Source organism: Lissotriton vulgaris, chromosome 7 (assembly GCF_964263255.1).
Source record: "Lissotriton vulgaris chromosome 7, aLisVul1.2, whole genome shotgun sequence".
Taxonomy (NCBI): domain Eukaryota; kingdom Metazoa; phylum Chordata; class Amphibia; order Caudata; family Salamandridae; genus Lissotriton; species Lissotriton vulgaris.
The window spans coordinates 67,490,787-67,511,303 of NC_141695.1; positions in this window are offsets into that span (position 1 = coordinate 67,490,787).

A 20,517-nucleotide genomic window follows, 5' to 3' on the forward strand; every position below is an offset into this window, starting at 1 on the left:
TCAAACGGGGTAGTGACCACGGGAAAAGGTTGTAGGGGAGCTTTTAGTTTGCGGCCGCTCTTTCCACTGGCTTGGCACGTGGGGCAAGATCGGCAATGCTGGTGCACATCGTTCCGCATTTTGGGCCAGAAGAAGTGGGTCACTAGGCGACTGTAGGTTTTATCTTGTCCCAGGTGTCCTGCCAGGGGGACATCGTGGGCCAGGTTTAACAGAAAGTCTCTAAAACGGAGGGGCACCACTAATACTCGGTTGCTCCCCAGCTCGGCGATTCTTTGCTCGCTGTACAGCAGATCATTGTCCCAGTAGACCCAATGAGTTCCGGAGGTATCCCCTGCGCTTTGGGCGAGCGCTTGCTGGCGGAGTCCCTCGAGGGAGGGACAGGTCTTCTGTTCTTGGCGAAATTGTTCTTGCGTGGGCCCCCCCTCTTGAGGCCATTGGTCGAGGTTAGCGAGGTCGGAAGGTTGAGCTGGTTCGGGGGGGATGTCACGGTCGGTGTTTTCGGCTGGGGCGACCGGAGGCGGTGGCGCCGGCCATTCGGGTTCTTCTGGGCGGTGGTTGGCACGGGCGGCCATGGACCGGGTGGTGACGCACGCCCAGTCCGGGACGCCTAACATCCCCAGGTATTCTCTTCGCTCCACGGCTGCCCACGGAGAGCTTTCAAGGTCATTTCCCAGGAGGCAGTCTACGGGGGCATCGTCTCGGACCGTTACTTTCAACATGCCGGAGACCCCTCCCCATTCGAAAGGGACGCAGGCCATCCGACACAGACTTTCCGAGTTATCGGCTGATCGTACAGGGCAGAGAATGTTCGGTAGATACTGTTCTGGGGTCACCAGGTGACAGCGGACGGCTGTTACACTGGCCCCGGTGTCACGAAGGGCTTCGGCCCGGCGTCCATTGATGCTCACCCACTGGCTGTACTTCTGGGTGTTAGCGGGTAGGGGGACCCGCGGGACCATGTCTTTCCCCCCTAAGCATGCTAGAGCCATGGCGGCTGGCTCCCACTCTTGTTGCTCTTGTTCGTATTCTTCCTGCTCCTCGGAGATCTGTTCTTCCCCTAGGGCTGCAGCGGCCACTTGGCGGGGTCTTGGGCTCTGGTACTGCGGGCAGTTTGGGTCGTTGGCATAGTGGCCGACTCGTTGACATCGGTGACACGTGACATTGGCTCTGTACCCCGGTCGCGCCGGGGTGCTGCCCCGGTTGGCCGGGGGGGTGGTGCTGGTAGCGGGGGTGACCGGAGCGTTGTCTCTTCCTCGTCCTTGGCCCCCTCCTCCTCCTCTGGGTCGGTGCTGACCATTGTTGTTCCGGTTCTGTTCGTAGGACCCATTCCGGCCCACTCTGGTGATCTCCCACCGGTCAGCTTCGGCTGCGAGCTGCCGGGGATCCGTTAACTTGCTGTCGAGGAGGTGCTGGCGGAGTTCAATAAAGCAATTGTTCGACAGGTGCTCCCATACTATCAGATTGAACAGTTGTTCGTAGGTCGTGACGTTGCTTCCTCTGATCCAGCCCTCGAAGGCTCGGCTAAAGTATGTTACATAGTCCACCCAAGTTGTACCCGGGATGCGGGTGCAGTCTCGGAACCTCTGACGGTACATCTCGGGTGTGAGGCCATAGCGGGTGAGGAGTGCCGCTTTCATATGGTCATAGGAGGTCATCTGGTGGTCCGGGAGCTGTAGCAGGGTGTCGCGGCCCTCGTTGAGGAATCTCCCCCATAGACCGGCTCCCCAGTCGCTTCTATCGATCCGGTGTGCAGTCATAGCGATTTCATAGGCCTTAAACCATTGCTGGATGTCGTCCTCTCGGAAATATTCTCGGACCACATCCTTGGGGATGTGTACCTTTTTCTCTGTGGTCCCTGAGGTGTGGGGTCGCTCGGGCACCCCTGCTTCTTTATTCTGCTTGCGCAGGTTGATTTCGGCTAGGTTCCGTTCGTGTTCGTACGCCAGTTTTTTTTCCTCGAGCTCCCTTTGTCTTTGTTTCTCCTCTCTTTCTTCTCGGAGACGCAGGTGCTCTAAGTTGATTTTTTGTTCGGCCAACTTAAGTTCAACGTCCATTTTGAGTCGGGCCATTTCCAGCTCGTGTAGTCGGGTTCTTTCTCTTTCCTGGATCTCGTCTTGCGAGAGACCCGTTCTTTGCCCTTCAGGGGCCGTGGTGGTTTTTTCTGCGGTGCTTTGATCGGGGGTTCCGGCAGCCCCAGTCTCTGCCCAAGATTCTAGGGCATGCTTAAAATCGTCCTTGGTGCTTAGTCCGGTGGTAGCGATACCTAGTTCGATGCAGAATTGTTTTAGTTCACGATGGCTGTACTCCTCCAATTTCTCCATTTGGAATTTCTCGGTTGATCCGCTTTCTTTAGTTGTCATTGTGATTTCGTCGTGGGGTGAGCTACTCTCTGTACGTTTACGCGGTGATTCGGATCGCGCCGCTGGCCACCAATGTTAGACGGACCGGGAGGGTCGGCCGAGACTACGGGGAGAGGTCTCCGGGGAGAGCCGTCTCCAACGACTGTACAGACGAGTAACTTCCCCCCCACAGACGGACACCACACAAGGTTGCAGGTTAACGAGACTTTATATGCAATTCTTAGGTTACGATGATATGATACAAGGAGGTCTGGACTCAGGGGTCCCCTCGATTCTAGTCTCTGGTTTGGGGAAAGGGTAGCGGGACAGTCTTGTTACCAATGAGTGAAAAATAGCTCTCAATCCTCGAGCTCGGCGTTCTAGATGATCGGGCCGCGGCGGAGCCAGGCAGGTCCCGAGATGGACGAAGGAAAACGACGGTCCGCGGCGGAGCCTGCAGGTCCCGGTGAAGATGACGGTTACAACGGTCCGCGGCCACGCCAGCAGGTCCCGACGACGATGAAGGTGATGAAGGTTGCGAAGGCTGTGGCAGCGCCAACAGGCAGGACGATGGTGCACAGGACAGAGCTATGGCAGCGCCAGTAGTCCGTCTAGGATGAGTTCCTCTTTACGTCTCTCGACTCCAAGATACAACTGCCTTCCTGCTCTGGAGCTGCCCCAGTTATAGGGCTGGAGTGCTTTGATGTCCGGACCTTCGCACTTGGAGGTCGGGAGGTCCGGGATGAGGGGGTCCAGACACCCAGCAGGGGGGTGGAGCCAGTGCCCGGGGAGGCGATGGGCGAGCGGCACTTGGCGGGGGAGAGCCATCGACACCTCTTTCTCCCATTGACTTGCCAAGTAGCCCGCTCACCTCCTGGGTGGATGGTGGTGCCGGGATGTCTGAGGCCTGGCCAGGCCCAGGGTTGAGGTCGGCCGGGGGCCAGGTGGCCACGTGGTGGAGTGTCCAAGATGGCGCCCCAGGATGGGCGCGTAGGCTGGCAGTGGATCGGACCCACGAGGTTGACAGGCTCGAGGGCAGGGGTCCCTGAGGGGACGGAGGACGTGCAAGGGTGGTGTGTGGTACCTGCGGGACCGGGCTCAGGCCGGGTCGGGCCGGGGGAGAGCGGCCTTTCATGTGGCCTGTCCAACAGGCACTCACTCTCCACTCAATGTCACTCTGGCACTCACTCTGCACTCATTCACTCTCACACTCACTCTGCACTCACTCTGCACTCACAGTCACTCTTGCACTCACTCTGCACTCACGGTCACTCTTGCACTCACTCTGCACTCACTGTCACTCTTGCACTCACTCTTCACTCACTGTCACTCTCGCACTCACTCTGCACTCACTGTCACTCTCACACTCACTCTGCACTCACTGTTGCTCTCGCACTCACTGTCGCTCTTCCACTCACTCTGCAGTCACTGTCACTCGCACTCACTCTACTCTGCACTCACTGTCGCACTCGCACTCACTCTGCACTCACAGTCACTCTCGCACTCACTCTGCACTCACTGTCACTCTGCACTCACTCTGCACTCACTGTCACTCTGCACTCACTGTCACTCTGGCACTCACTCTGCACTCACTGTCACTCTGGCACTCACTCTGCACTCAGTCACTTTTGCACTCACTCTGCACTCAATCTGCACTCACTTTGCACTCACATTCACTCTGGCACTCACTCTGCACTCACTCTGCACTCACAGTCACTCTGGCACTCACTCTGCACTCACTGTCACTCTCGCACTCTCTCTGCACTCACTGTCACTCTGCACTCACTCTGCACTCACTGTCACTCTGCACTCACTCTGCACTCACTGTCACTCTGGCACTCACTCTCCACTCAATGTCACTCGGGCACTCACTCTGCACTCATTCACTCTCACACTCACTCTGCACTCACTCTGCACTCACAGTCACTCTTGCACTCACTCTGCACTCACTGTCACTCTTGCACTCACTCTGCACTCACTGTCACTCTTGCACTCACTCTTCACTCACTGTCACTCTCGCACTCACTCTGCACTCACTGTCACTCTCACACTCACTCTGCACTCACTGTTGCTCTCGCACTCACTGTCGCTCTTCCACTCACTCTGCAGTCACTGTCACTCGCACTCACTCTACTCTGCACTCACTGTCGTGCTCGCACTCACTCTGCACTCACTGTGGCTCTCGTACTCACTCTGCACTCACACTCACTCCACACTCACACTCACTCTGCACTCACTGTCGCTCTCGCACTCACTATGCACTCACTGTCACTCGCACTCACTCTACACTGCACTCACTGTCGCTCTCACACTCACTCTGCACTCAGTCACTCTCGCACTCACTCTGCACTCACTGTCACTCTTGCACCTACTCTGCACTCACTGTCACTCTGCACTCACTCTGCACTCACTGTCACTCTGCACTCACTCTGCACTCACTGTCACTCTCGTACTTACTCTGCATTCACTGTTACTCTCGCACTCACTCTGCACTCACTGTCACTCTCGCACTCACTCTGCACACACTCACTCTGCACTCAGTCTGCACTCACACTCACTCTGCACACACTATCACTCTCGCACTCACTCTGCACTCACTGTAACTTGCAGTCACTCTGCACTTGCTGTCACTCTGCACTCACTCTGCACTCACTGTCATTCTGCACTCACTCCGCACTCACTGTTACTCTGCACTCACTCCGCACTCACTGTCACTCTGCACTCACTATGCACTCACTGTCACTCTCGCACTCACTCTGCACTCACTGTCACTCTCGCACTCATTCTGCACTCACTGTCACTCTCACACTCACTCTGCACTCACTGTCACTCCACACTCCGCAGTCTGTCTGATGTGCCGATGTGTTGTCTGTGACTGTGTGCATGTGTGCTGTTTATGTGTAAATGTGTATCTGTGTGTTGTCCGTGTACACATCTGCATATATGCATCATGTTGAACTGTGTTTATGCGTCTGGATATGTGTTGATTTTTGCGTATGCGTGATTGTATGTTTGTCGGTCCATATGCATGTATGTGTAAGAGTACGTGTCTGTCAGTCTGCGTCCTGGGTGGCTGTAGGTATGTGATCTGCATCTAAAAGCACGCATCTTTGTTGTGTCTGTGAGTAAAGAAGAATATACAAAGTGGGCCCTGCTGACTTTGGGGGGGGGGGGCGTCTGCGGTGGGGTACATCGGCCTCGGCTCCTCTGAAAGAAGGAGCAGTTGTGTAAGCATCATATGTGTGCTGCTGCTGTCTAAAAAGCAGTGTTCACAGTGCGTGCCATGTGTGGCAGTAGACGTGAACCGCTGAGCAGGCATTTTCTGATGGTTTTGTGTAGACTGCTCTAATGAAAGCCAGAGCTGCGCCACTACTGGGACGCCCCGGGACCTCAGTTGAACAACAGCAAAGTGATTAATGTTACATGAGCAGGTATATTTTTTACTCTCTATCCTGAATAGACACAGACATGCTGTATTCGGTTACAGGCCTCTGCTCAATTGGAAATGTAGGGCGGCTTTACGGAGCAATGTTTCCCACGCAATAAAAAGCGTAGAGGAAACATGGCTCCAGTTAAAGAAAACGCTGTTTCAGGCTAAAGTCCCAGCGATCATAAAAGATAGATGGCACAATAAACACAGGCACAGCCAGCACAAACCAATGCCAGGAAGGCCACTGATTACATTTTCCAACTCTCCGGGCACCTTCTGAGACATAAGCGCCTCACAAAAGGTCTGTGTTAAACAAAATACAGTCATTTTTGTCTGGTTTTTTTTTCACAGCTACTGAGAGACCCAATCTGATTTTCCCCGTTGACCACTTGTGTTTTAAAATATCGTGATTTGGGAAGACAAGCACATAGTTGCTGTGATTGTCAAATATCCTAAATCAAGTGGAGAAAATGCAATAAAGCACAGTTTCCATGGCAACACCTTGAAACCGAGTACCCTGCATTACGAGCCGGCTCTCATCCACGGTCATTATTTTTTGACAGGCATAAATTGAACTTTAAAACGTTAATTTCAGACACAAAACTGGAATGCTGAACTAAGTGCCATTATTAAAATGTTTCCAGGGCATTCGCAGCACACCAGCGATGGGGAAAGCGTACACACAGAGAAGAGGCGCTGAAAGGGAGAGCTCCGTGAAATGGATTAAAAAAAAAAGAAACGTGCGCCCAGCATCTGTCTTCAATTACCGCGGCCCCTGACAGCTGGTAATTGAAGAAATATGGCCTTCTGGTGCGCGTGACCGCACAGAATATGCAATTGACGGAGCTGCTCTCTTCTAAAAACACACGCATGCGAAGATCAATTGCCATGCAGCTGGCAAAAAAAAGGATGAAAAATCACGAGCAGCCAGGAATTTGTTAGGTAGCTTTTCGGAGACCCTCAGAAAAGGACTCTTGGGCTCCGCCTACACTGCTACGCAGTGTGACGTAGGCCCGAGCCCTAAAAAGGAGGACCAATTTTGCTCAGGGTTACTTACATCAAGCTATGAGGGACGTCCAGGCTGCCCGGGTGCTGGGATTCTCAAAGGAACCGGAGATGAGGTAACGTACTGTTGTAAATAAAACAGCGATAAATGTTAAGCATTCGCTGAAGACATGTTGTCATGTTTTCAGTGTAGTTTCTTCTTTCGGCCAGACTCCATTTTGTTTCCTGACCTCCATTTTGTAGGCCACATCGTGCCATGTGCTTGCCACGAGGCAAGTCCTACCTCACTGACCGCTACCCCTGGAGTTTGCCCAGCAACAGGCTATAAATAGCTCTAGCCTATCTAGCGCATGCTCAGTATGTGTAACATCTGTTTCTGCTTAGAGGGGATTGGAATGTGCATTTGGGAGGTTTCATGAACTGTTAACTCCACCCATGTATCGATCATGTTCAAGAAATGCCCTTATATGGTCGCAAATCATACTTTTGAACTGTAACCGCCCACTTATGAGCCCCTTCTTTGTGTATAAAAGGGGACCGCGTGCCTGAGTCTTTTGTGCTACCTTGTACAATACTGAAGGGTATTGTGTGGGCTGTAGTACCACCTTTAAAGGTTTGTTAAACTTTTGTCTTTGTATTTCCAGTTTCCGTGCCAAATTCTTATATAGTCAGAGGACTTATTGCGTACAGAAGAGCGAACCTTTTGCGCTTGAAGGCCTGGCTGAGGCCTGAACTCATCAATTGGCGCCCGTCACGTGGGGCTCATCGGCGACTCGGATGCTCGAAGGACTGGTCGTGACGAAGAATTGGAACCTTGCCGGGGATGTGATCACTGCCAGCGGCGCCTTTAGTCATGGCATCCCGAGGTATTCTTCCTTCCCTTCCGATCTGACCGTCTGGGTGGCGCCGGTCCTCGACTGAGACCTCTTCTGTCGGTTTGCCGCGTAGTGGCCGTTTGGGCGAATTCAGAACTTGGCAGTGGGAACCTGGACGCTCTTGATTGGTAAGAATCGCTGCACGATACTTGCCCCGAGCTTTGGTAGTCTTGATTGGTAAGGCAGTTTTAGGATACGCTTGCCCCGACTAATTTGTTTGGATTTGAAGTTGACTAGTCATTTGTGTATGTGTCTATGATTGTAATATATGAGTTGCAACCCATATAGGCGGGCAATGTGGGGATATTTCTCCTGACCTATGGATTTGAGCGGCGCAACGTTTTAAGTGCCATTTTATTGTGATATTGCATATTCTGCATTATTTTGAGACATGCCCGTTTTTAGCGCACTTCGTAAGTGGTGCTGCTGTTTTGGAAATGACCGTTTGGTACTTGAAGAATCACAGCCGGCTCCCCCAGAGGGGACGCCGAATAGGGATATGTATGTGAAGCATGGTCTTTCCCCTATAATGTACAGCACGTTGTGGAGGAAATACACCAAGAAAGATCCTGAGTTGCGATGGCCTATGTATGGATCGTTTGATTTGAGGAAAATTGAGTATGTGGAACAGTGTATGTGTAAGCGGAGAGTGCAACAAGATATGTTTGAATGTATACGTATGTGGGTGAAAGAGGTGCGAGAACGTGAGAAGCGTGAGCAAGCATTGATCGATAAAGAGCAACGTAAGAGTGAGCGTGAGAAAGCACAAGAGTTGAAAAAGCGTGAAGCTAAGGAGTTAGAAGAGAAGCAGGAGAAGGAGCGGCGGTTGCAAATATCTGGCCAATATTCTGTTCGCCGGCCACTTTATCCTGTCCTTAATAAATCGGATGATGATTTTTCGTTATTAGATCGTTCACCACCGCCCTATGCTGGTCCGTCCGCCCCGAATGAAGGAGATTCAGATTCCAGAACGCCTGATCAGAAGAGGGATACGCGGTCCACTTTATCGGTTGAAGGTATGACTGACCTTCGTAAGATTGCCTATCGGGTCATTAAAGATTCTGTGTCTTTAGCTGATGTGTTACAGGAGCTTGAGACATGGGAGGATAGAGAAAGGTTGTATTTTGTTAGCTTTCTATCCGACGAAGTAGTGGCCGCCTTTCAGAAATACTCTGATGTTTTTGAACCAGACGATGTGGTAGCTGATGCTAAAGAATTACGTAAAGGTCTTTTTCCTTCTTCCCAGGTGTCAGGTGCAGTTCGACGACTTTTTGCGCTACGGGATGAAATGCTTCGACTCCGGGAGGAAATGCGGAAACGGAACGCTGGCGACGAGTCTTCGGACCTGTCTGGCGCCGGGAAGCAGTCACCCATCTTTCATTCAGATAAGATCTACACTGTGCATGCTAAACCAATGAGGGAGGCTGCGCCATTGTATGTTCCCCCTAAGGGAGCAGGTACGAGTACAGATAAAGGGTCTCCTGATGCTCAAGGGTATTTTATTTATAATTGGGTATATACTCCTTGGAATAGAGCAGATGTTATGGCATTAAAGGCAGCATTGCCCGATCCCCGAAAGAATCCTGCAGCGTTTTATGAGGAAGTTGAGGGGGCTTTGAATTCTTGTACTATGACTTTGTCCGATATCGATTTGTTTTTCGGGCTCATTTTGCCACCAGACATGTGGAGATCGATTCGCAAAGTTGATGATCTCCCGATTTTTAAAGCTAGATGGGGAGATCTTGAGGATGAGGACAGGGGGAGGAAACCTGCACAGAAACCGCCCCAATCGATCTTAGATCTTCCCGCTGCCATAGTTACTAAATTAAAAACACTTATCCCCCCTAAAAAAATGGATTGGACTATGTTAGCATCCTGTAAACAGAAAGTAGATGAATCTGTGTCGGACTTCTTTACACGGTTTGAAGAAACGTTTCATGACTTTAGCGGCCAGTCGCTTACGGACGAAACGGGTCGACATCTTTTTGTTGATAAATATGTTTTGAATTTATTACCAAGTATAGCAACTCGACTAAAAGCGAGTGAAAGTTCTTGGACTACTTGACACCAGCATCTCTCCTGACGACGGCTCAGTATTACGAGCGTCAGGAATTAGAAGCGAAGGGCAATGAGGAAAAGAAATCTAAAGATTTAAAAACGAAGGTTATGTTAGCACAGGTATATGGCCCACCGCGCAGTCGAAATGAACGGGGTGGCCGAAATTTCTTTAACTCTCCCTCGAACCGTACAGATTTGGCCCGAGATCAATGTGCGTATTGTAGGCAGAAAGGCCATTGGGCGAATGAATGTCCGATATTGCGTGCACAGCGCCAGGAGCGAGGGCAGGGGTCTATGAGGGGTAGAGGAAATTTTTCAGGCCCTAGAAATAATGCGAATGACCGAACCAGATTTGATTCTAATGTGCGACCCCGAGATGGGTCCAATGTTTTTGATCGACGAAATCAGTATCAAGTCTCTGACTATGTGCCCTCCGAGCGCCATGATTCGCAATATGCATAGGATTGCGTAGGATGGGGTAAGGAACCAGTTGAAGTCCCAGTAGATCAGAGGGGTCCCTATGTTACAGCACATGTTTTGGGCTCAACTGATAAGTTCCTGGTTGATACAGGAGCTACTCGTAGTGCTTTGTCCAGAAAATTGGTTCCGAGGGCTCCCCTTTCTGGCTCATCGATTACGTTAATAGGGTTCGATGGAACTCCTTCTGTTAGCCCACTGTCACAACCTCTTGCACTTTATGTTGATCAGTTTGCTGCACCATGCCCATTCTTACTTTCTCCCAACACTCCTGATAACATCGTTGGCCTGGATATGCTCAAGTATTTCCGGGCCACGATACGATGTTCTCCTGAGGGAGTACGTGTTATTTTGAATGACAATTATCCATCCATGGAGAGGGTGTATTTGATTACGGTAGAAGCTGCATTAGCCTCTCTGCCTGACTCCTTGTGGGCTACGTCCGATACCGATGTAGGACAAATGATTATTCCTCCAGTTCACATCAGTGTAAAGGAGGGAGCTGTGTTGCCGCGCCTGCCTCAGTATCGGATTTCACAGGAGGGGGAGGAGGCGCTTATACAAATAGTGCAGGATCTGATTAAAGCTGGAGTGGTTGAAGAAGTCCCTTACAATGTGTGTAACAGTCCTATCTTACCAATTTTGAAAAAAGACACCGATACCAGGGTTTATCGATTTATTATCGATCTCAGGGAGGTCAATAAGATTGTGATACCTCAATACCCTGTGGTCTCAGATATTACAACACTTCTCACTTTGGTCCCACCAACTGCGACAACGTTTTCTGTTATTGATTTGAAGAACGCTTTCTTTTTGATCCCTATTCATCCTGACAGCCGGTATCTTTTCGGCTTCACTTTGAATAATAGATCGTATAGATTTTGTAGAGTTCCCCAAGGCTATACTGAAAGTCCTAGTATATATAGCCAGGCATTGAAACGACAATTAGATTCCTTTGTTTTACCTGATGGCGTGGCACTTATACAATATGTCGATGACATCTTGTTGGCCGCCGACACCCCAGAGCAATGCGAAATATGTACTCTGTCCTTACTTACATTTCTGGCATCCCACAATCACAAGGTATCGAGAAAGAAACTGCAATTTTGTAGACCAAAGGTAACCTACTTAGGTCACCTTTTGTAGGTCACCTTTTGTCTAAGGAGGGACGTGCACTTACACCAGATCGTATTCAAGCCATATTAGATACACCAGTGCCCTCCATGCAGAAAGAAGTTCGAGCCTTTTTGGGTCTTACTTCCTTTTGTAGACAATGGATATTAGCATTTTCACACATAGTTAAACCACTGTTAGCCCTCTTGACAAAAGATACCCCAGTTCCCCTTCCATGGACAGATGAATGCGAGAATGCTTTTCACCAATTACATCAAGCCCTTTGCTCAGCACCAGTGCTAGGCACCCCTGATTATACAAAGCCCTTTACGTTGTATGTGCATGAGAGAGATGGATGTGCATTGTCAGTGTTAGTGCAGATGCACGGCGATAAACAGCGCCCTTGTGCATATTTCTCGGCAGTGCTTGATCCTGTTGCCCGAGCACTGCCTGGATGTTTTCGTTCAGTTGCGGCGACAGCTGTGTCAATATGCCAGAGTGAAGGGATTGTCTTATCTCACAAGCTGTTAGTGTTGGTCCCTCATGCTGTTGATGCCCTTTTGAATCAGACAAAGGCGCAGCATCTGACTAGTGCTCGTCTCACAGGATATGAGTTAACTTTACTGGCTCCCACATAACTTTGAAACGATGCGCAACATTAAACCCAGCCACATTGTTGCCCTTTCCAACGACCCAGCCTGAGGCACAAGAGATGCATGACTGTATCTTTGTGACTGAAGAACAGACAAAGGGTCGCATTGATTTACAAGACACACCCTTTGTAGATGTGGATGGAGAGCTGTGGGTGGATGGGTCTTGTTTAAAGTTACCAGATGGAACCACCTCTGCGGCCTATGCAATTATCACATTACACACGATAGTGGAGACAGCATGCATACCACAGAAATCAGCTCAGGCAGCTGAACTGATAGCATTGATACGTGCTTGTGAGCTCAGCACAGGATTATGTGTGAATGTCTATACTGATAGCCGCTATGCTTTTGGAGTAGTGCATGATTTCGGCCTGCTCTGGAAGGAAAGGGGCTTTTTGACATCACATGGAACTCAGATTATGTATGGAGAATTAGTACACCAGCTTCTGACTGCGCTGACAATCCCTAGAAGAATAGCTATAGTGAAATGAAGTGCGCACAAGAAAGTGACAGACAAGGTGGGACAAGGAAATGCATTTGTAGATCGAGTGGCACGAGAGAATGCGATGCAGCCTGGTTCCACTTCTATGTATGTTATTAAGTCACAAGCTGAACGGTGGCATGATGCGAGGGAGAAGGTGCTAGAAATGCAAAAGACTGCTACTGATAAGGAACGAGAGCAATGGTCCAAAGATGGAGAATTGGACGATGAAGGCTGTTGGAGAAATAAACAGATGGACAGGTGGAAGTTGCCTACAGCCTTCGTGCAACCGTTGGTTCAGATGGCACATGGGCTTGCACATGTTGGAGCTTCAGCGATTGTGAAGTTGCTTACACAAGTCTGGGAGCATCCAGAGATTGCTAGCACTGCTAAGAGATTAGTACAGACCTGCATGATTTGCCTAAAATACAATCCAGGGAAAGGGACACGGACTCCGGCAGGAGGATTTGCAACACCTACTGCACCCTTTGAATTATTGCAAATGGATTACATTCAGCTGGAACACTGTAATAGTCTGAAGTACGTCCTGGTTGTGGTTTGTGCATTCAGTAAATGGATTGAGGCATACCCTACTAAGGACAATACTGCAATGACTACTGCTAAGGTGCTTTTGAAGGAATTCTTCCCGCAATTTGGTGTCTGCAGATTATTGTGGAGTGATAACGGGCCCCATTTTGTGGCCGACGGTATTAAGTATGTCCTGAAGGGATTGGGCATTGTGCAAAAGTTCCATGCAGTATTCCACCCGCAGTCAGCAGGGCTGGTGGAGAAGTATAATGGAACTTTGAAACAGAAAATTGCGAAAATACAGGCATCTACTTCTTTGCCTTGGCCAGATGCTCTGCCTTTGGCGTTGTTGTCTATCAGATCGGTACCACACTCTCGGACAGGCTTGACACCTTATGAAATTGTTTTCGGGCGCCCCATGAACATATGGGGGGTGCCCAAACCGAGTTCAGTGTATGATGTACCTTGTGTTTTAATGAATGACTATTTGGCACAATTAACTGATAGTTTGGTTTCCATTCACCAACAGGTTCGAGAAGCAGTCCCTGATCGGTCCACAGGAGAAGGTCATAACCTCCAACCTGGCGACTTTGTCTTTGTAAAGTCTTTTGAGAGGTCGAATAGTCTGGAGCCGAGATGGTGTGGCCCTGAGCAAATCCTTTTGACCACAAGAACAGCAGTGCGGGTGACGAACCGGAAGAACTGGATCCACTCAGTGCATTGTGGGAAGGTGCAACCCGACCTGGTGAAGCCTGCTGTACTAACAGACTATCGAGACATCTTGACTACAGAGAAAGGCCGTGCTGTGGGACCGGACGATTCTGAGGAGTTCTTCCCGGACCAAACAACGCCTGCATCAAAGAGATACGATCTGCGACCAAGAAAGGAATCTGCAATTGTGTGAGAAGTTGTCGGAACGGTCCCTAGGTTTGTGAAACGGAGAGCCGATGAGGCAAGGGGGGGGTCAGCCATGCATTAGAGTAGTGACACCCGTCTTGGCCCGATGGTGAAGAAAACAACGGCTGCCTAGGGGTAAGAGTTCCGACAACACTTTAGAAACAGGAAGATACTGTGACTTTTGTGCGAGATGGATAAAAAGAGAGTTTTTGGTCCATAGGTTTTATTCTTGTTATAGCAGTCATTGCTACAGTCATGTGGTTTGTCGAGGAGAAAGCTCCTGCCCGTGAACTGTATGTTGTTTCTACTCCAGTTCCTGATGAACATTTCTTTTATACACTCCCTTACCAAGAGTTGAAGCATCGACAGTCTTATCTGAATAACACCTTTATACAGATGTTGCATCATACCCACGTTGCTACAAATGCCACAGATTGCTGGATCTGTGGGATGATGCCAGCGCATCAGAAGAAAGGAGGAACACCGTTTATACCACTTCCTTTTTCGCATAATGGCTCTTGTAGGGCATGGTATACTTTGCTTTTTGCTACAAGGAAACCTACTGTAGGACGGTTGATCTTCAAACTGAATAAAGAATGCCACCAAAATGAAGATGGCTATCCCCAAGCTAACGGAACTATATGGGAGTGGGAGGAGTACAAGTCGGAAAATGCATCAACTCCGTATATTTTCACGAACACCAGAGACACTGTTGGGCAGGAAAAATTTGTAATCTCTGTGGCCCAAGCTCAAGCTGACTTATGTGTACAAAGTGTAGGCCATATTACCGTAGGCGTTAGTGATTGTATTACCGTGTTGAATATTGATGGCTTGAATAATAGTACTTTCCTTGCATCACATAACACTTATTTTGTGTGTGGGAATAAGGGTTATTATCGATTACCCGCCGGATGGTCTGGAGTATGTTATGTATCATTTTTACTACCACCTGTATTTCTAGCACCAGAATCCTATCATAAGGATTTGAAATTGCTAAACAATGTAACTGTAAATAGATTTAAGAGAGCTTTATCTGTAGATGAAGTAGATCAGACAGACACTAGTCTGCAACAGTATATAGATTTTAATTTAGGATTGTTCTTCTTTGTGGGACCAGCCTTGAACAGCAGAAAGATATGACGATTAACACGAGAAGTGGAAGCTGTTACAAATCAAACTGCAGCAGCCCTGGGAAATATTACCGAAGAGCTACAGATTACTAGAGTTGTAGCATTACAGAATAGAATGGTCCTAGATGTAATGTTAGCAGATAGAGGTGGAGCTTGTAGAATTATCGGAAGTAGTTGTTGTGTCTTCATACCTGATCATGCTCCTTCTGTGTACAAAGCTATCAATAAGTTGCATAATATTGCAGCAGATATTCATCAAGAAAATGGGTCTTGGACGTTTTCTGGGTGGTTTTGGACACTGATCTCTACATGGGGTTGGAAGGTTCTCAGTGGACTCTGTATAGTTGTTGCCATACTATTCACTTGCTGTGTTTGTATTCAATGTAGCCCTATGATTTGTTCATTATGCATTTCATTTTGTGTGCCCAATAAACAAGCTGTTGCGGATACTGCCCATAAGAAAACCATAACTAGAGAAATAGCAGATATGATGACCATCGATATAAACAATGAGTATCTAGATTATCCAAAGGGACCGAATGTCTTCAGCAAATGCTGAAAGGGTCGTCTGTTGTAAATAAAACAGCGATAAATGTTAAGCATTCGCTGAAGACATGTTGTCATGTTTTCAGTGTAGTTTCTTCTTTCGGCCAGACTCCATTTTGTTTCCTGACCTCCATTTTGTAGGCCACATCGTGCCATGTGCTCGCCACAAGGCAAGTCCTACCTCACTGACCGCTACCCCTGGAGTTTGCCCAGCAACAGGCTATGAATAGCTCTAGCCTATCTAACGCATGCTCAGTATGTGTAACATCTGTTTCTGCTTAGAGGGGATTGGAATGTGCATTTGGGGGGTTTCATGAACTGTTAACTCCACCCATGTATCGATCATGTTCAAGAAATGTCCTTATATGGTCGCAAATCATACTTTTGAACTGTAACCGGCCACTTATGAGCCCCTTCTTTGTGTATAAAAGGGGACCGCGTGCCTGAGTCTTTTGTGCTACCTTGTACAATACCGAAGGGTATTGTGTGGGCTGTAGTACCACCTTTAAAGGTTTATTAAACTTTTGTCTTTGTATTTCCAGTTTACATGCCAAATTCTTATATAGTCTGAGGACTTATTGCATACAGAAGAGCGAACCTTTTGCGCTTGAAGGCCTGGCTGAGGCCTGAACTCATCAGTACGTTTTAAGGGAGCCGCTTGAGAGAGTAGACCGCGTCCAGTGTTTCAGGTATTAGAAAAATGGAAACGTGGAAGTAAAAAGGCTACGAATCTATCCGTACCTGAAAAAATGATGACTGCAATGTTAACTGAACGAGGAAAAGAAAACCCCGGATTACCAAGAGAGACTTAGATGAGGTAAAGCTCGTGTGAAAGAACAGGGGGTTCTTATGGTAGAAAAATGAGACCGTGTCCAATATTTCCTGTATTGAACACTAGAAACGCGGAAGTGGAAGGCTACAAGCCCCTTTGTTCATGCGAAGGTAACGTATATAATACTAGCTAGGTAATTTAAAACACGGATTAAAAATTAATATCACCAAATGTTGGTGGAAATAGAAATTAGTATAATATTATACCCTGGAAACGAGTACTAAAACTCACAACATAAAAAATTGTTCTATCGCAAAGCATAATAGCAGGATCCAGTAGCTCACATGATACCAGAGTAACTTACAACCCAGAACCAGTCTCCCATTAATTAAAACCACCTCATCAGTAATCTCAATGTATTCCATATATATCTATGCAAATACGCTGACAACTATAAGAGTATGTTGTAAAACAACACCACGTGATCTTACTCAGTATGTAGAAAAGAGCGATTGAACGTCATAGAGATTGATTTTGATTTCTCCTTTTGGTGTGAGTGCACTAGGTGGTCCGTTGTTGCTGTCGCTGCCCGCTGCTGCCCGCTACTGCTACTGCTATTGTTGCAGCACGTCGCTGGTTTTCGGCCCGGCGCTCCAGCCAGCTAGCGCCGATCGCATCGATTGCCTGGGCCGGCTTCAGTCTCCCGCCGTGGTCCGCTGAGTCCCGTGGCTCTTGTGTTTCTGTGTCTCCTGTATCTCCTATGGAGGACGGGCTGCGGGGGTGGAGCCAAGCTGAGACAGGCCGGGGCGAGCCGGACAAGGCCCGCCTATCCACCGTGCATCGCCCACCAAGATCTGGCGATTCTGCCTTACGGTGCTCTTGCAGAGTTTGCGCCCCCAGTGGGCAACGTGCAGGGGTGGAAAGGCAGGAGGCAAGGAAGCTGAGGATAGTGGTTGAGAGCCAGGAGGGACCCGATGGGGCCAGGAAAGCTTCTAAGCCCAGGCTCCAAAGCCTCAAAACCCCTCATTCAGGACGGGAATTGGGTCCGGACTCGGACAGGTGCAATCAGCCTCAGCTCTGCTCAATCCAATTTACCTCTCACATCAGCACCAGCACCAGAGTCTTGTTTTTCCAGGCATGAGTTTCTTAGCACGAGAAGTGAATGAGAGCCTCAGGAGACCCCCAGGAAAAAGAGGATCGGAGCAACAGGCAAGTGGCAAGGTGCTTTGGGGGCAATAGGTGGAGAGAGGGAGCACCCTGAGCGCAAGAGCGGCAGCTGTAGAGTGTAGTGCCCGGGCACGCACGCGGAGGCGGCCCAAATAGGCTGGGTGCAGTTTGCGTCATCCCAGAGTGCCCTGCCCGTTCCTTTCTCCCGCTTCAATTACTCCACGCCACTATCGCTACCACAGCCACCACGCGTCACCTACCATTGTCATACTGAAAAGAACACGCTAAGTCTTAGCCAAAGCACCCCCCAATACATACATTTCAATCAAGGTTCTTAGATCTCTACCTGGTGCCACCCAGTAGTCCAACCTCCAGGTTGGCTAGCATCAACAGGGCATGCCGTCAGGAAGAATAAGAGGAGGGGAGAAAAAAGAAAAGAAACCCCAAACAATGCCCAAAAGTGCAAAGGAGGGTCGCTCGCCAACTGACCCGGACAGCATCAGTAATTTATCTGGAGTAAATCACCAAGACCATGGAGCACCAAGCAAAAAAGGTAATAGATCACAGACGGGAGGCAATAGAAGCACCATCAGCAACAGCAAGTGTTTCCGCCTTTAAAAGAGGAACAGACTCTGCTCCACATGACAACACCAAGGGCAGCAAGGAAGCCACCCTTCACCTATTCACCAATAACGAACACAAACTCGATTCTTCGTTTCTCATTTTGGAAACGGATCACCAATTTGGTCAGGTACTTTTTCAGTTAGATACACAAGTCTCGACCCACAACAATATAAAGGAAACTAAGATGTTACCTTTACAAAATCACAAGCATTTTAGCACTACTCAGTGTTCTTTGAGCAACTCATCACCAGGGTTTCCATCTCGCCAGAACCACCTAGAATGCTCGCCTTCAGTAGAACCCCATATCCCCCCAATATCTTCGATTTGGTAGCATTTGTTAAACACCATGGACACTATTGGAAAAGCAATGTCATATCACGCCGATAAGTTAGATGTGCAAGTCGACCTACTAAACATTTTAGCAACCCATGTCCAGGGGGTCAAGCAAAAGTTGCACAACTTCAATGAGATGATCATGAAGGTACAGGGAGATCGGGAAACAACATACCAAATATGCCACTGGCATTGTACTCAAATATTCAACAAATTAGCAACAGTACCAACTTTACTAACACAAATACTGGGGTTGACCAGGGATAACCAACTCAAGCCCATAGCACCAGCTGAGATAGCCAACGAAGCACCTAGTGAAATAGATAAGGTATGCCCAAGCCCGACCATGGTTAAGAATGCAAGCGAAACTGGGGCAAACCCAGCTTTGGCACAGGCAAGTTCACTTACCCCAAACCTACCCACTGAACCTGGGACCTCAGGGGTTCCGGAAACACCTCCCACCGGCCAGAACATGACATCACCGGCAAGGCAATATATAGCACCAAAGCCATTAACAAAACAGGAAAGAAAACGTCAGAGAAAAGCTAGAAAAAGTAAACAAATCCGTCAGGTAACTAACCCAACCATCGTCATGTCGAGCAGGATACGTCTAAAAGTGAGGACAACACAATTCAAAATGAGGAAGATATAAAGCAAATCACTGTGGAAATAACAAGTAACAACGACCTGCAACTCTCACCAACTAATTTGGACACCATTTCAAATCGCTTGTACCAAATTAAAAAGGAGCAATCGCCATCATCAAAAGTTTATAGCCTTTTTAAACCGTCCATAAGAAAAAGGAAAAACAGCTCAAAAACTCAGGTCACACAAACCACGACATCAATATCCTCACCAGGGCGCCCTACTGAATTAACCAGCATCATTCGCCCATCGGAGGCCACGATTAATGGCCACGAGGAAAGATGTAAGACAGAATCATCCCACCGTTACGGAACAGGATGTAATGAAGTTTTGCACGCACGGAACAATGAACCAAAAGGCATTTAACAATCCACAGGTCCCTTGGATCCCACCAACGATTAACCTGGAGCACACATTAGAGGATAACGTCACCAGAGATAGTTTTATCTATGTATCACAGAATGATCTTACTCAAAATAGCAACAAATTGGTGTTCATTCCCCACTACAACTCAAGGGGACCTCAAGACATCCTTAATAGAAGTTACTCAAACTATTCAATGCCCTTCCTTCTCTGAGTCACATCAATTCAAGTAACCTAGAAAGCATTGAGTTCAAACAAAACCCACACTAGGTGGGGTCAAGAAATCACCATAGTAACATTTTTTGACCCCTTTTCATAGGGCAAATCTGGCAACAGAAGGACCCATTTGCTGATTGGGGTATTGAGTTAAAAAAGGTCACTCCCCTCCTATCCTAGTCCACTGCAACTGTCAAACCACCCAGAGTGCCACTTAAAGGGAGCCAAAGGCCCGAAGCACCTTAGCTCAGCTAAGGGCATTGATTACACAGCAAGGAAAATTACTATTACCATCGATCAGCCAGAGGCAATCAATCCTCCGGGCTCCCGTCAGTCGAACACAGACGGCACTACCCTAGCAGCACCATGAAGACTCCTATCATCATCCCCCAATTCACATCGGGCAGTAACATCTGCTCTTGGAACGTGCATGGCCTCAGCACAATATTAGAAGAACCAGATTTCATGGAATTCATCACCAACTAAAACATCCTTCTCTTCCAAGAAACATGCCAGATAAATCCTTCTTTGATCGCAGGGTACACAGAATATTTTATTCCTGCTAAGCGATCAACAAAATATGGGAGAGCAAAGTGTCGCCTTTCCACTTTCATTTCTACTGACATTCCGTGGCAGGCCTCAGTAATAAATCTCGAATCGTCCTGGATGCAATGTACAAAATTTGAGTACCCGTCCAACAATAGCCTGTTAATATTGAACATCTACATACATCCTGCGTCCAATCAAAAGAGGTCAAGAATTGAGAAATTATCATCTACATTAGAAACACTCCAACTCGCTTTCTCATATGCTAACATAATACTATCAGGAGATTTTAATATGAACCTACTGAAAATACTAAAGA